The following is a 12,723-nucleotide window of genomic DNA, read 5'->3' as shown; positions in this document are numbered from 1 at the left end:
GGCGTATCAAGTAGAAAGTAGGAAATAGTAGGCGTAGCTATTACAAATAGTAGTCTACTACATGTAAGAGTATGTCCTGTACAAATGTGCTACTTCATCTTATAATAGGGTCGATGGTTTATTGGGCTTGTACTGTCCAACAAAGTCCAGTTCCAAAATTTTGATATTTTAAATAATCACTATGAGAATGACGAGAATGATGAACTATAAAAGGACTGAAGACAGAATCGTTGGTAATAGCAGGGGCGAAACTAAGGGGCGGGAGAGGTTTTGTCGGAAAACTACATTGCAGCATGTAAGGTGAAATTTTTGTATGTATATTTATTAGACGTTGAATTCCCTTATTTTCTTTGTGTATTTACTTTTTTTTATCTTTTAAATCCTTTTGGTGAAAATCCTAGTTCTGCAGCTGGATAACATGTTTTCTAATTTGGATATTGTTTGACTCAAAAGATATTGGAACCTTTTTGAACAAATCAATCAAAGAACATGAGGGGGTAAATCTTAGCTAAGGATAATGAACTCTAGAACCAAGGATATAAACAAAATGTACGCAAAAGGGAAATCTTTGTTGATCTTCAGAGAAAATTCGTGAGCGTACAATGAGAATGCCAACCTTTAATATAGGAGGGATTTTACAATTCTCTTTCTCAACTGAAAAGGTAAAAAACTGATGAAGAAGATCCTTTTACCAAGTATTTTCTCCACTATATATAAGGGTTAACCCCCTTCTGAACCCTAGAGAACACACCCTAGGGAATATTCGTAGGAATATTCCAAATACCCCTATTGGGCCTACACTACTGTAACAGCTATGTGTCCTCTGTTCGTCGTCCCTCATGGGGCGTCCTGCTTATGAGGATCTCGTCTTCCGTTATATTTGTCAAATGGTCGTGGTCGCCCAAATTTGGACCCATCCAGTTAGTCCCTCCGCTTGTCGAGGTTGCAATTTGGTGCATCCTTGATAAGCGGACACCGTCCATCCTTCGTGGAGAAATTTGATTTCACAGAGTGTTATGACTTGGTCAACCATGGAGGGGGTTAGCGTGCTTGACAAGACTGGGTGGTGTGTCTTATCGGGTAATGATGTCATCTCCGTACGCGTCATCATTGTGCGTGTTTTCGAGATAGGGGCTGATGGCTTGTCGCTTCGGTTTCGGTGCCACCCTGCAGTCTTTTATTTCGATTCCGGTGCCACCCAATCCTATAAATAGGGGAAGGTTTGTTTTTTCAGAAATTCTTGGTCATCTCACCAATTGCTACTCTTTCATTACTCTCCCGTGTTTAACGTTTTCCTTGCTTCCTCTTCTCCTTGTTTTTGTTCTTAGCCTTTTCTGTTTCTTTACCATATTATCGCCGAAGAAATTCCTAGATCACAACGATCTCGGGAAGGGGTTTCTGACGCCACTCCATTATCCGTGGCGCCCCCTTTTGGCGATAAGGTCATAATGACGGAGGAAGGGGATAGCTTCCCTACCGTGGAGGAGTTGCTACCGAGACACCCCATGTCTCGAAGTGACTTTCTTAAAGACCCTCCTACTCCTATCCCTGTGTTCTCCAAAACGGAGCAAGTTCATATCGATGCTCTCCGTGAAAAGTATAACATCCCGGCCCATGTTGATATGGTTCCAGCGGGAAGGGATTTTGTGGAAGCTCACAGGCCTGGGTATTGTGCCTTTTATGAATAACCTTTCGTGATTGGTCATTCCTTCCCCTTCTTCCGTTAGTGGAGGAATTCTGTCGATTCTACCAGATCTGCTCGGCCCAACTTTCTCCGTATACGCTTAAAATACTCCTACTGTTGACAAAATACGCGGAGTTGGCGAGATGTGAGGTTACTGTTTACCACCTTTTGCACTTGTTTTCACCCAGCTTCCACAGGGGTACCATGGTGCATTTGAGGCACTGTGGGACAAAAGGGATGGTAGTTGGGACCGACAACCGAGCGAGTCATAAGTTTTGGCACAAGTACTTCTTCGTTAGAACCGCCCACATCGTGTCCGACCCCAATAGGCTCCCGGAGCGAGGGAACGAGAAACGTGAGTGTCGCCACTTATTTTATTTTTTGTTTCTTCTTCATTTACCTTAGTGTTTGTTTATCTCTCGCTTTCAGCTGTGGGACGTCCACCTCGCCCTATTGTAGGTATAAGGGATTGGGTAGCCCGTCTGCTCCCCCATGCAGTGAAGACGAGAGACTGGCCTGCTTTCATAAAACACTTTGGGCAGAGAGTCTCGTCTGGTAAGTGCTTTCCCTTATATCACTCGTTGATTGTATGTCGTTGCCTATTGATACACATTTTTTCGATAACAGGTCGGGGAGTTTCTGGGCGGAGGGCCCCAGTCCCTGCATTTCGACAGGCTGTTGTTGCTGCAGGAATGCAGTTTACACTGATTGAGTCCGTCTGGGAGGGTCGGGCCCAACCGATACAGATGGGAGGTCCTTCTCGCGATATAGTCGTGAGGAAAGAGACCTCTTCCGTACCGATCCATCACCCCGTGGATGAATCCTTTAACGGGGACGAGTGGTTACTGAGGAAAGGAGGAGAGTGGAGCTTGGGAAAGAGGTGGCCGTGGACGTTGGTAAAAGCAGGACGGGTGCTTTGCAGACGGCACCTGTGCCCTCATTTATGGCCGATGCTATTGCGGCGGGGAGATTCTCTCAAACGGAAGGGGTATACCAAGGAGGTGGTTCCGTTCGTTTCGCCGAGGGTGGCGCATCTTCTAACGTCGGAGGGGGCCTACGTGTCGAAGGCGATGGCTCGGGTTCGGATGTCGACCCGGCGGATGTTCGTGAATTATTAGAGTTCCATACTCATGTGGAGGTCAGGATGGATGGCTCTGATCGACATATAGTTGTTCCTGGGGACTTGTCACGCCCCAAATTTGAGGGACATAACCGGCGCCCGACCGGGTAGCCCCAGCCAAGCGAACCTGGATGCCTTTCCTAACCCACATGTCACCCCATGTATTCCTTACTCAGTATTCCAAGAATTAGCCGTATAGTTAAGTTAGAACATCCTTTTTTCAAAACATACATGCGTACTTAATAGTTTATGAAATTTCAAGTTCTTTGCCCAACATATGAACATAGCCTTACACAAGCTCTAAACCCACATCTACTGTCTACGGAGCCTCTAATAGTACAACAGGATAATATAGTACTTGCCGGTAACAAGGCTCCGGCTATACCTTACACAAAATTAAAATAAGACTCCGAAAACAAGCGACCTGAGCCACGCAGGGCCCCGAGAGGAAAGGGGCTCACCAAGAAGCTGATGGAGGACGAAGGGGAGCTACGATCGGTGGGCTGGAGTACCTGCTACGGATCCACCTACAATCATAACACGAATGTAGCGTCCCCGGCAAAAGGGACATCAGTACATTTGAATTGTACTGTTATGTATAACAAACTTTACCCAGAGTAACCTCAAACCATACACGAATAACAACAATAGAGGGAAACAACAATTGAATACACACAAGGAAAAACAATCAAGGCAAACAAGTTGACAATCTCTCCTTTTCCCCATCATCATTTCCACATTTTCAATTTCACAATGTTCTCATGTTTCATTTCAATGGTGATATCGATCACTTTCCATCCTTATTACCTCGTCCACCCTTATTACCTCGGCCACCCTTATCACCACAACCCACACCTTATTACTTCGTGTTGCGGCGCGCAACCCGATCCCACCGAACAATCACAATTCACAAACAATAGCACAACAACAACAACAATTTACAAGGAAAACAGCAACAAGTTTCAGGGGATACAACAACGAATCCCAATAACAACAGCAACACATCTCACACAGAGTTTATATGACTATCAATGCCATTTCTATCTTTTTCAACAGCCCGTTGTACCATTTTAATCACAGCAATAATTTTCCACAGCTAGCCACAAAGGGTTTTACCACAGTTATTTCAATATCACCAATTTTTCGATTCCTTTCCATCATTTATACCACGGTTCTTACCATATAACACATTCGCAATTACATCTTGGTTTATTGCCATTTTCTTACACAACCATATCGGATGTCTTAACCAACAACGTTTAAGGCACCACATTGACATGAATTCACAAATGGTTTACACAAGAAAACACATACTACTCACAAGAGTTCAACTTCACAACTAATCCATGAAGATATCACATACCAAGTATTTGGACACCAAGCATGGAGATCTTACAAAGGTTAAAGTTAGCCATACATACCTGGAGTTAAATCCCTTTTTAATTTCTACTTCCAATTCACCGAAATCTAGCAACAGCAATATAGTGCACAAATTAATACTCGTAACTTAGAATTCAAGGTTCAAAACCACTACCCGAACATACTTAGGTTATCAATCCCTTCTTTGCATAAGTCTTTGCTCCCACCCAATTACCCCCACTAGGTTTTAGGTTTTAATAAACACGCATGCACAATTTTTGCCATTATTTCCAAGAACCAATGCATGAGACTCCCCCCCCCCCTTAATTTAAACCTGAAATTCAATAAAAAGGGTCAGGGATTTTACCTCCAGGAGAAAGGGGATGAAGAGAAGTTTGAGATTTCCCGGCCCGGATAGCTTTGAAGAATCAAATTTTGGAGGAGATGACTTTCTCTCTCAAGACCCTCTCTTCCTCTCTCTTATTTTGTGTAGAAGATCGTTAAAGAATGAGGGGTTGGGTGTTTTATTACAAAAGGGGTCGAGTTTTAAAATTTAGAAAAATAGAAACCGAGCAAGATCTGCGGTCGCATTCTGCGATCGCAGATCGAAATGCGGTCCGCAGATGCGATCGCAGAAGTGCCCCCAAAACTCTGAGGGGTCTGTTTGGGTCTGCGACAGGAATGCGGTCCGCATTCCTGTTATGCGGTCGCATTATGCACCGCAGAGCTGACCTTCACAAATCCTTGAGGAATTTATGCGACGAATATGCGGTCCGCATATTGGTTATGCGATCGCATAATAGACCGCATTTACAACACTGATTTTGACAATTCTTCTGTTCCACTCTGCGGCAGAAATGCGGTCCGCATATCAATTATGCGATCGCATTTTGGAACGCATCTTGACCTCAAGTTTTACCAAACCACAGCTTCACTATGCGGTAGGAATGCGGTCCGCATACCGGATCTGCAACCGCATTCTTGACTGCATAATGGCATTTTCTGGAAAAATTGATTTCTTTTGATTTTTTTACAAGCTTAGATCAATACCAAGGCTCCGAAACACATATTCGGAGTCGACACCACAAGATACTAGGCTTTGAGCCAAAAATTTTACGAGGCCTCACAGGACTACAACATGTTGTCGAACTGTGATCAGGTGGCGTCTGTTTTAGCCCCTTTATGTGCTGCCCCCGAGAGCGATGAACGACACGGAGTTGTCTCGAAACGTCACTGGCATGGCCTTGCGGGTAGATATCTTTCTCTTCCTTTTTGTCGTTGGGTTTGCGTTATTACTTTTGGTCTGTCTTTTTATTTTGACTTTTTCTTGTTTTTCCAGACCCTTATCATGGAGATTGAACGCGAGCACCGGGAAAAGAAGAGGACGGCCATCTATGGGAAGATGTCCTCTAAATATCAAGAATATCGCACCAAGCATCGTGCGATGGCTGACATCTACCATCAGGACCCTGAGTTCCAACTGTTCCGTGAAGGGCTGAAACAAAGGGAGAACCAATTGGCGCGCAAGGTCGAGGAGTTGAGAGAGCGAGACGAAGATCTCATGAAGGCTGTTGCCCGTAATAGTGAACTCGAAGCGTCCCTTAAGGCTAAGGAAGATGAGCTCGAGTTGAGTAGAGGGGTGATGGCTGAGAATGCCGACCTGCAAGCAAGAATAGCCAGTTTAGCCACTGAATTGGGTATGAAGGCAACGGAGATCGACAGTCTTAAGGGCGAGTTGAGTGTGAGTGCTGATAGATTGGCGATTGTTATTTCTGAAGCGGCGGTGTTGGAAGAAACCCTTTGTGTCTGTAGGTCGGAGCGGACCAAGGAGAAGGAGGCGTTTGAGCTTAAGGTAGTGGGGCTCGAGAGGCTTATAAAAGAATTGGAGGTGGAGTTATTCGCAATGACCGGGCAGGTGGCGTCGCTGAGAGCGGAAGACGCGCGCCGACACTCACAACCCTCTACATCTCATGCTCCAGCCGATCCTGTTGTGCCTCGTCGTTTATATGAGTTGTGGGTTCATACCGAGGACAAGCTTGATGTTTACAAGGCTCTTCGTGCTGAGGGGAGGGCGTCTGAAGCCGAGCTTCAGGATGTGCGTGCTAAAGCTCATGCAGCTCGTGAGGCATGCGGGTACGACCCTCTTTCTCCTGATGGAGATGACATCAACTCTGACGATGCGAACCGTCTTGCTTCCGACTCTTGGTATGAAGATGTGTATGCTACCGTGGATGATACATAATTTTTTGATTTGTACTTACTTTTGACGCAGGATTTTTGTAAGGGCGTCTTTGAGCCCATTGTAAAGATAGGTGCCAGTAACAATTCGTTGTAATGAAGAAATTGTTTTGTTGATTCGGTGGTAATCTTTGTAATTTTTTTGACATTCTGGGCATTTGTTGGACAGTCAAACTGCTTTTATTTCGAGTGAGGTCGGACTCCTCTTTTTGTCGATGGCCTTAGCCATTGGGATGTTACTTTCGAGCTGGCGTCGAAGTAGTATCCCGTCATGGTTCGAGCGAGGTCGAACTCGTTTCTTAGTCGACGACCTTAGCCATTGGGATGTTACTTTCGAGCTGGTATCGAAGTAGAATCCTGTCGTGCTTCGAGCGAGGTCGAACTCGTTTCTTAGTTGATGGCCTTAGCCATTGGGATGTTACTCTTGAGCTGGCATCGAAATAGAATCCGTCGTGAGGGTGGTGCTCTATTCTGTCTGTTGGAGTATAGTGGATGCTACTTTCATTCATACATTGGAGATTTGATTATATTCTCGTAGAAAATATGTGTTGATTTTGTGCATACAATGGGGATTTGATCATATTCTTGTAGGGAATACGTATTGACTTTGTACATACAATGGAGATTTGGCTATCTATGCCCAGTCCCTTCATTACTCGGCCTGGAGATCATATCGATGGGCGGGGTAATGAACAATACTTCGGACCTCGAGGCGTCTCCCTTTCCTCCTCATAAAAAACCTCACCGAGAAAACCCGATTGGGACAAAACCCAGATGAGGGAAAAAGAGTACGACTTAGGGGGCGCCTCTTTTCAGAAAGTATTTGACATGGGCGACATTCCAATTGTTTTGGAGTAGTTTTCCTTCCATTTTCTCTAACTGGAACGCTCCTTTGTTCGTAGACACTGTGATTTTATATGGTCCGTCCTAATTTGTTCCCAGCTTTCCCTCATTAGGGTCTTTTGCTGCTTGTGTTTTGGCTTTGAGAACGTAATCTCTGACCTTGAGTGGTCGTATTTTGGCCTTCTTGTTATAGTACCTTTCTGCTTGTTGTTTTTGGGCTATCATTCTTGTGTGAGCCATGTCCCTTCGATCCTTGACTTCATCTAGGTCTTGTAATCTACTTTCGTCGTTACTTGGTCTGCTCTCGTTGGAGTATCTCATGCTAGGTTCTTCGACTTCGACGAGTATAACCGCATCAGTCCTGTAGACTAACGAGTATGGCGTTTCGCCTGTGCTGGTTTTTGGCATGGTGTGGTATGCCCATAGTACTTTTGGCAGTAGTTCAGGCCATAGCCCTTTGGCGTCCTCGAGCTTCTTTTTCAATATATTCAATATCGTTTTGTTGGAAGATTCGGCTTGACCGTTGGCGGCAGGATGTTATGGTGTGGAGAGTATTCGCTTGATATGCCATATTTCAAAGAACTCGGTTGTTTTCTTTCCGACGAACTGGGGTCCATTGTCGCAGCAGATTTCTTTGGGAATGCCAAAGCAGCATATTATATTTTTCCTTATGAACGCGACAACTTCTTGCTCACGTATTTGAGTATACGCACCTGCTTCCACCCATTTAGAAAAATAGTCAGTTAAAACCAAAAAGAGGTGTACCTTACCTCGCCATGCTGGAAGGGGTCCGACAATATCCATCCCCCACTTTCTGAACGGCCATCGAGAAGTGACGGAGTGCAGCAGTTCTCCTGCTTGGTTTATCATAGGGGTGTATTTTTGACACTCTTCACATTTCTTAACGTATTCTGCCACTTCTTTTTTCATGGTGGGCCATTAGTATCCCGCACGGATGAGGCATCCGACGAGGGCATGGTTTCCTGTGTGAGCACCACAGTGCCCCTCGTGTACTTCTTCTAGTACCCGCCTCATTTGATTTGGTCCAAGACATTTGGACAGGGGGCCCCCGAACGTCCTTTTGTAAAGGTCATTATCCACGAGGTTGTACCTGGCCGCCTGTATTCGGAGCTTTTTGGCTTCTTTCTTATCTTGTGGGAGCGTTCCTTCCTGTAAATAAGTTATGATACGATTGCGCCAGTCCCAAGTCAGGTTAATAGAATGTACCTCGACCTGGTCTATCGAGGCATGGAGGAGGATGACCATATTTTCTTTGTTGATATTTCTGGTGGTTGCAGCCAATTTGGCGAGGCCGTCTGCTTCGGCATTCTGCGCCCTGGGTATCTGGTCGAGGCGGCATTCATTGAATTCTGGTAGTAGTTTGCGAATTTCTTACTGGTACTTTTGTAGTCTCGGTTCTTTGATTTGGAAAGTCCTAGTGACTTGATTCACCACGAGTTGGGAGTCGCAATGTAGGACGAGTCGTCGGGCGCCATATTTTAGGGCTAATTTTCTGCAATCATAGCTTCATACTCGGCCTCGTTGTTAGTCATTTCAAGGCATCGTATGGAATGGCGAATTACTTCACCTATAAGGACTTCGAGGACGAGTCCCAGTCCCGATCCCTACGCATTAGATGCACCATCAGTATAGAGGACCCAGAGGTCGGAGGGTGCGGACGCACGGAGCGCCTCCTACTCTGCTTCAGGCAATATTTCCGTACTAAAATTGGCGACGAAGTCGGCAAGCACTTGCGACTTTATAGCAGTTCGCGGTTGATACGTTATACCGTGCTCGCTTAATTCTATGGCCCATTTAGCCAGCCTACCCGATAGTTCGGGTTTGTGTAGGATGCCCCTGAGGGGGAAGGTTGTCACCACCTTTATGGGGTGACATTGAAAATATGGTCTGAGCTTTCGTGAAGCTATGACTAATGCAAGATCTAATTTCTCAAGGTGGGGGTACCTTGTTTCGGCATCAATTAGTGTTTTGCTGACATAATAGATTAGAGACGGCGTACCTTTGCTTTCGCGGACCAGAACTGCACTTACCACAACTTCGGAGACTGCTAGATACACCAGGAGGCATTCGCCTGGGTCTGCCTTGACAAGTAGTGGCGGTGAGGACAGGTATGCTTTTAATTTCTTCAAGGCGTCGACGCATTCTGAGTTCCACTGTAATCCGTGATCCTTCCTCAGTACATTGAAAAATTTATGACACTCATCTGACGACCGTGAGATGAACCTCGATAGGGCGGTTATTCGTCCCGTCAACTTTTGTACCTGCTTTTTGCTGGTCAACGTCTTTGGTATTCCTTTGATGGCCTTTATCTGGTCTAGATTGACCTCGATACCCCTTTGTAATACTAGAAAACCGAGGAACTTGCCTGAGGCTACACCAAAGGCGCATTTTTCGGGATTCAATTTCATTCCGTATCGCCTCAATATTTCGAAGGCTTCTTTCAGATGACCAATGTGATCCTCCTTTCTTTTTGACTTCACTAACATGTCGCCGATGTAGACCTCCATAGTCTTTCCGAGTTGTTCTTTGAACATTTTGGTGACTAGTCTTTGGTACGTCGCCACTGCGTTCTTGAGTCCGAACCGCATAAAGGTGGTCTTTTCTTGATCTTCTTCTGCCATTAGGATTTGGTTGTAACCAGAATAGGCGTCCAGGAAGCATAATAATTCGTGCCCCGCTGTTGCGTCGATGAGCTGGTCGATGTGTGGTAGCGGAAAGGAATCTTTTGGGCATGCTTTGTTTAGGTCGGTGAAATCGACACACATCCGCCATTTTCCGTTTTTCTTTTTTACCATGACCATATTGGCGACCCACTCAGGGTACTTTGACTCTTAGACGAAACCATTAGCGAGCAGCTTATCGACTTCTTCGGCTGCGTCATTGATTGCGGCGTTGAAATTTCTCCTCATTTGCCGCACAAGCGGGTAAAGTGGGTCGACATTTAGCCGATGTGTGGCGATGTCCCTTCGGTTCCCGGCATATCTGCATGTGAGAAGGCAAATAAATCGGCATTATTAGTTAAGAACTCATGGAACTTACCTGGTTCTGAGAGGTTGTGCCCGATATAAGCTTTTTCCGTGCTGTCAGTGTTGTCCAATTGAATGGGATCGAGGTCTTCCACAGCTGCCTTGTAGGCCTCTACGATTTTTGGGTCTTTGATGGCCTCTATTTGTATGTCGGGTTTGGTTCCTGACATTGCTAATTGCTATGCTTCCGCACTTGCTCCCTTTAGTTGTTGGGTGTGCGCGCAATCTTGGGCGATGCGGTAGCATTCTTGGGCGGTACGTTGCTCGCCCCGGATGCTGAATATTCCCCATGGGGTAGGAAATTTAATCATCTGGTAGAAACTTGAAGGGGCGGCTCGCATGGCGTGTATCCATGGATGCCCTATGATAGCGTTGTAGGCTGTTTCCTGGTTCATGACGTGAAACGTCGTCTCCAGAATGACTCCTCCAGCCATAACGGGCAGCATTATCTCTCCCGAGGTTTGTTCTACTACATTATTAAAACCCATTAGTGTTATGCAGCGCGGTACTATCTTATCCTCGAGTCTCATTTGCACGAGGACTCGCGGGTGGATAATACAGGCATCGCTTCCGTCATCCACCATTATTCTTTTTACATCGGTATTCGCAATACGTAAAGTTATAATCAAAGCATCATAGTGAGGGAAAGACAAACCGTGGGTATCTGACTTATCGAAGATGATACTATCTTCGAGGTCATCATAATGTTCGTGGGCGACAGTTCGCTTGAGTTTGCGTGTAGTGGTGAACTTCACATGGTTGATTACTGTATCATCGCCGCCGCCAATGATCATTTGTATTACACGAGCCGGTGAAGGTGGTTTTGGGGGTCCTTGGGGCTGATCGCGCCCACGAGCGAAGTTAACCCGTCCTCGATCGCTCAGCAATTCTTTCAGGTGTCCCTGGTTCAACATTCTTACCACTTCCTGTCGCAAGCCTATGCAGTCTTCGGTCTTATGTCCCCTTTCCTGATGGAACTCACACAAAACGTTCGATCTCCGGGTGCTTGGATCCGACTTCATCTTTTGCGGCCACTGCACCTTTATGCCGAGCTTTTCTAGTGCATACACTATTTCTGTAGGAGAAATGCAAAAGTTATGAGCAGACAATAATGGGGGAATACCTCTCTCATTTCGATGTGGCGCGGTGTGTCAGGGCGTGACGTCTGCCTGTCATGGCGGAGGTGAGATGAACGTCCGGATGTAGGACTGATGCCTTTCTCGATTGAAATAGGATAGTTGGTCTCTTCAACCGTCCTTACGACGGTCTCTCCTTATTTCAGTTTGTACTGAGGTTAGCCGTTGGATCGGACCATTTAAGTCATCCTCATTTTCCCTTACTCCGGCACAATATGCATTATGGATTTCTTCTCACGTAGTGGGAGGGTATTTCATGAGCCTACTTAGCAACTTTTTTGTTGCTTTCGACCCGTTTCTATTTAACCCATATTGGAAGGCTGCTACCGCCATCCCCTCCGATATATTGGGTAGGCTCATTCTTACCCTGTTGAATCGGGCTAGGAAATCCCGAAGTCCTTCGCTTGTCGTTTGCCTAACGACGAAGATGTCGTTTACCCTGGCTTCTGCATTTTTCTCTTCCGCGTGAGCGGTGACGAATTTATCTGCCATTTTTTCGAACGTTCATATCGACCGTGCCGGTAGTTGGGAATACCATGTCAGTGCTCCCCCTATCAGGGTTTCACCAAACTTTTTTAGTAGCACCGATGACACCTGCTCTTTCGACAGATCGTTGACTTTTACTACCGTGACATAGTGGATTACGTGATCTTCTAGGTCTGTGGTGCCATCGTATATTTTTAAGTATGGCGGCATTTTGAAGGTCTTTGGAATAGCTTGGGGAGCTACCCTTCACTGTAGGGTTGCTCGACGAATCAGTCGATGTCTCGTTTTGGTAGCAACTTTGGAGCGCCCGGTATTTTATCGACCCTTTCTTGGTGTTCCTTCATCTGATCATGGAGCGTTTTGTTCTCATTTTCCATTTCTTCCTTTTTTTTTAAGATGGCTGCAAGTGCGTCGTTACCTACATCTTTGTCAGTGTGAGCATTACCTACACGTGGAGTTTCTGGCCCATTGGTGACAGTTGCGGTGTCAGCGCGTATTGTGCCTCTGATATTCCTTTGAACAGGTTTGTCGAGTATACCGCTCAAGGTGTTTGTTAACCACTCTTCTAATAGCCTTTTCACAGCCGGTGGAGCTTCTCCTGCTGCGGATGTTGAAGTTTCCCTCTCGCGCGAGACAGTCACGCTCTGGTGCGGGGGGAGGGGGGGTGAGGTATCTCCCACGGGTGTAGCGCCTGGCGTTGTATTTTCATTGTCTTCCTGGCCGGCTTCGTTGATAGAATCCATAAGGTTGCTAGTGACGCCTACTATTGCTTTTAATCTTGCTTCCCCCTTTCCTGCCATTGTTGATCTT

This window comes from Nicotiana attenuata, unplaced genomic scaffold, assembly GCF_001879085.1.
Source record: "Nicotiana attenuata strain UT unplaced genomic scaffold, NIATTr2, whole genome shotgun sequence".
Lineage (NCBI taxonomy): Eukaryota > Viridiplantae > Streptophyta > Magnoliopsida > Solanales > Solanaceae > Nicotiana > Nicotiana attenuata.
This window is presented reverse-complemented; position numbering follows the sequence as displayed.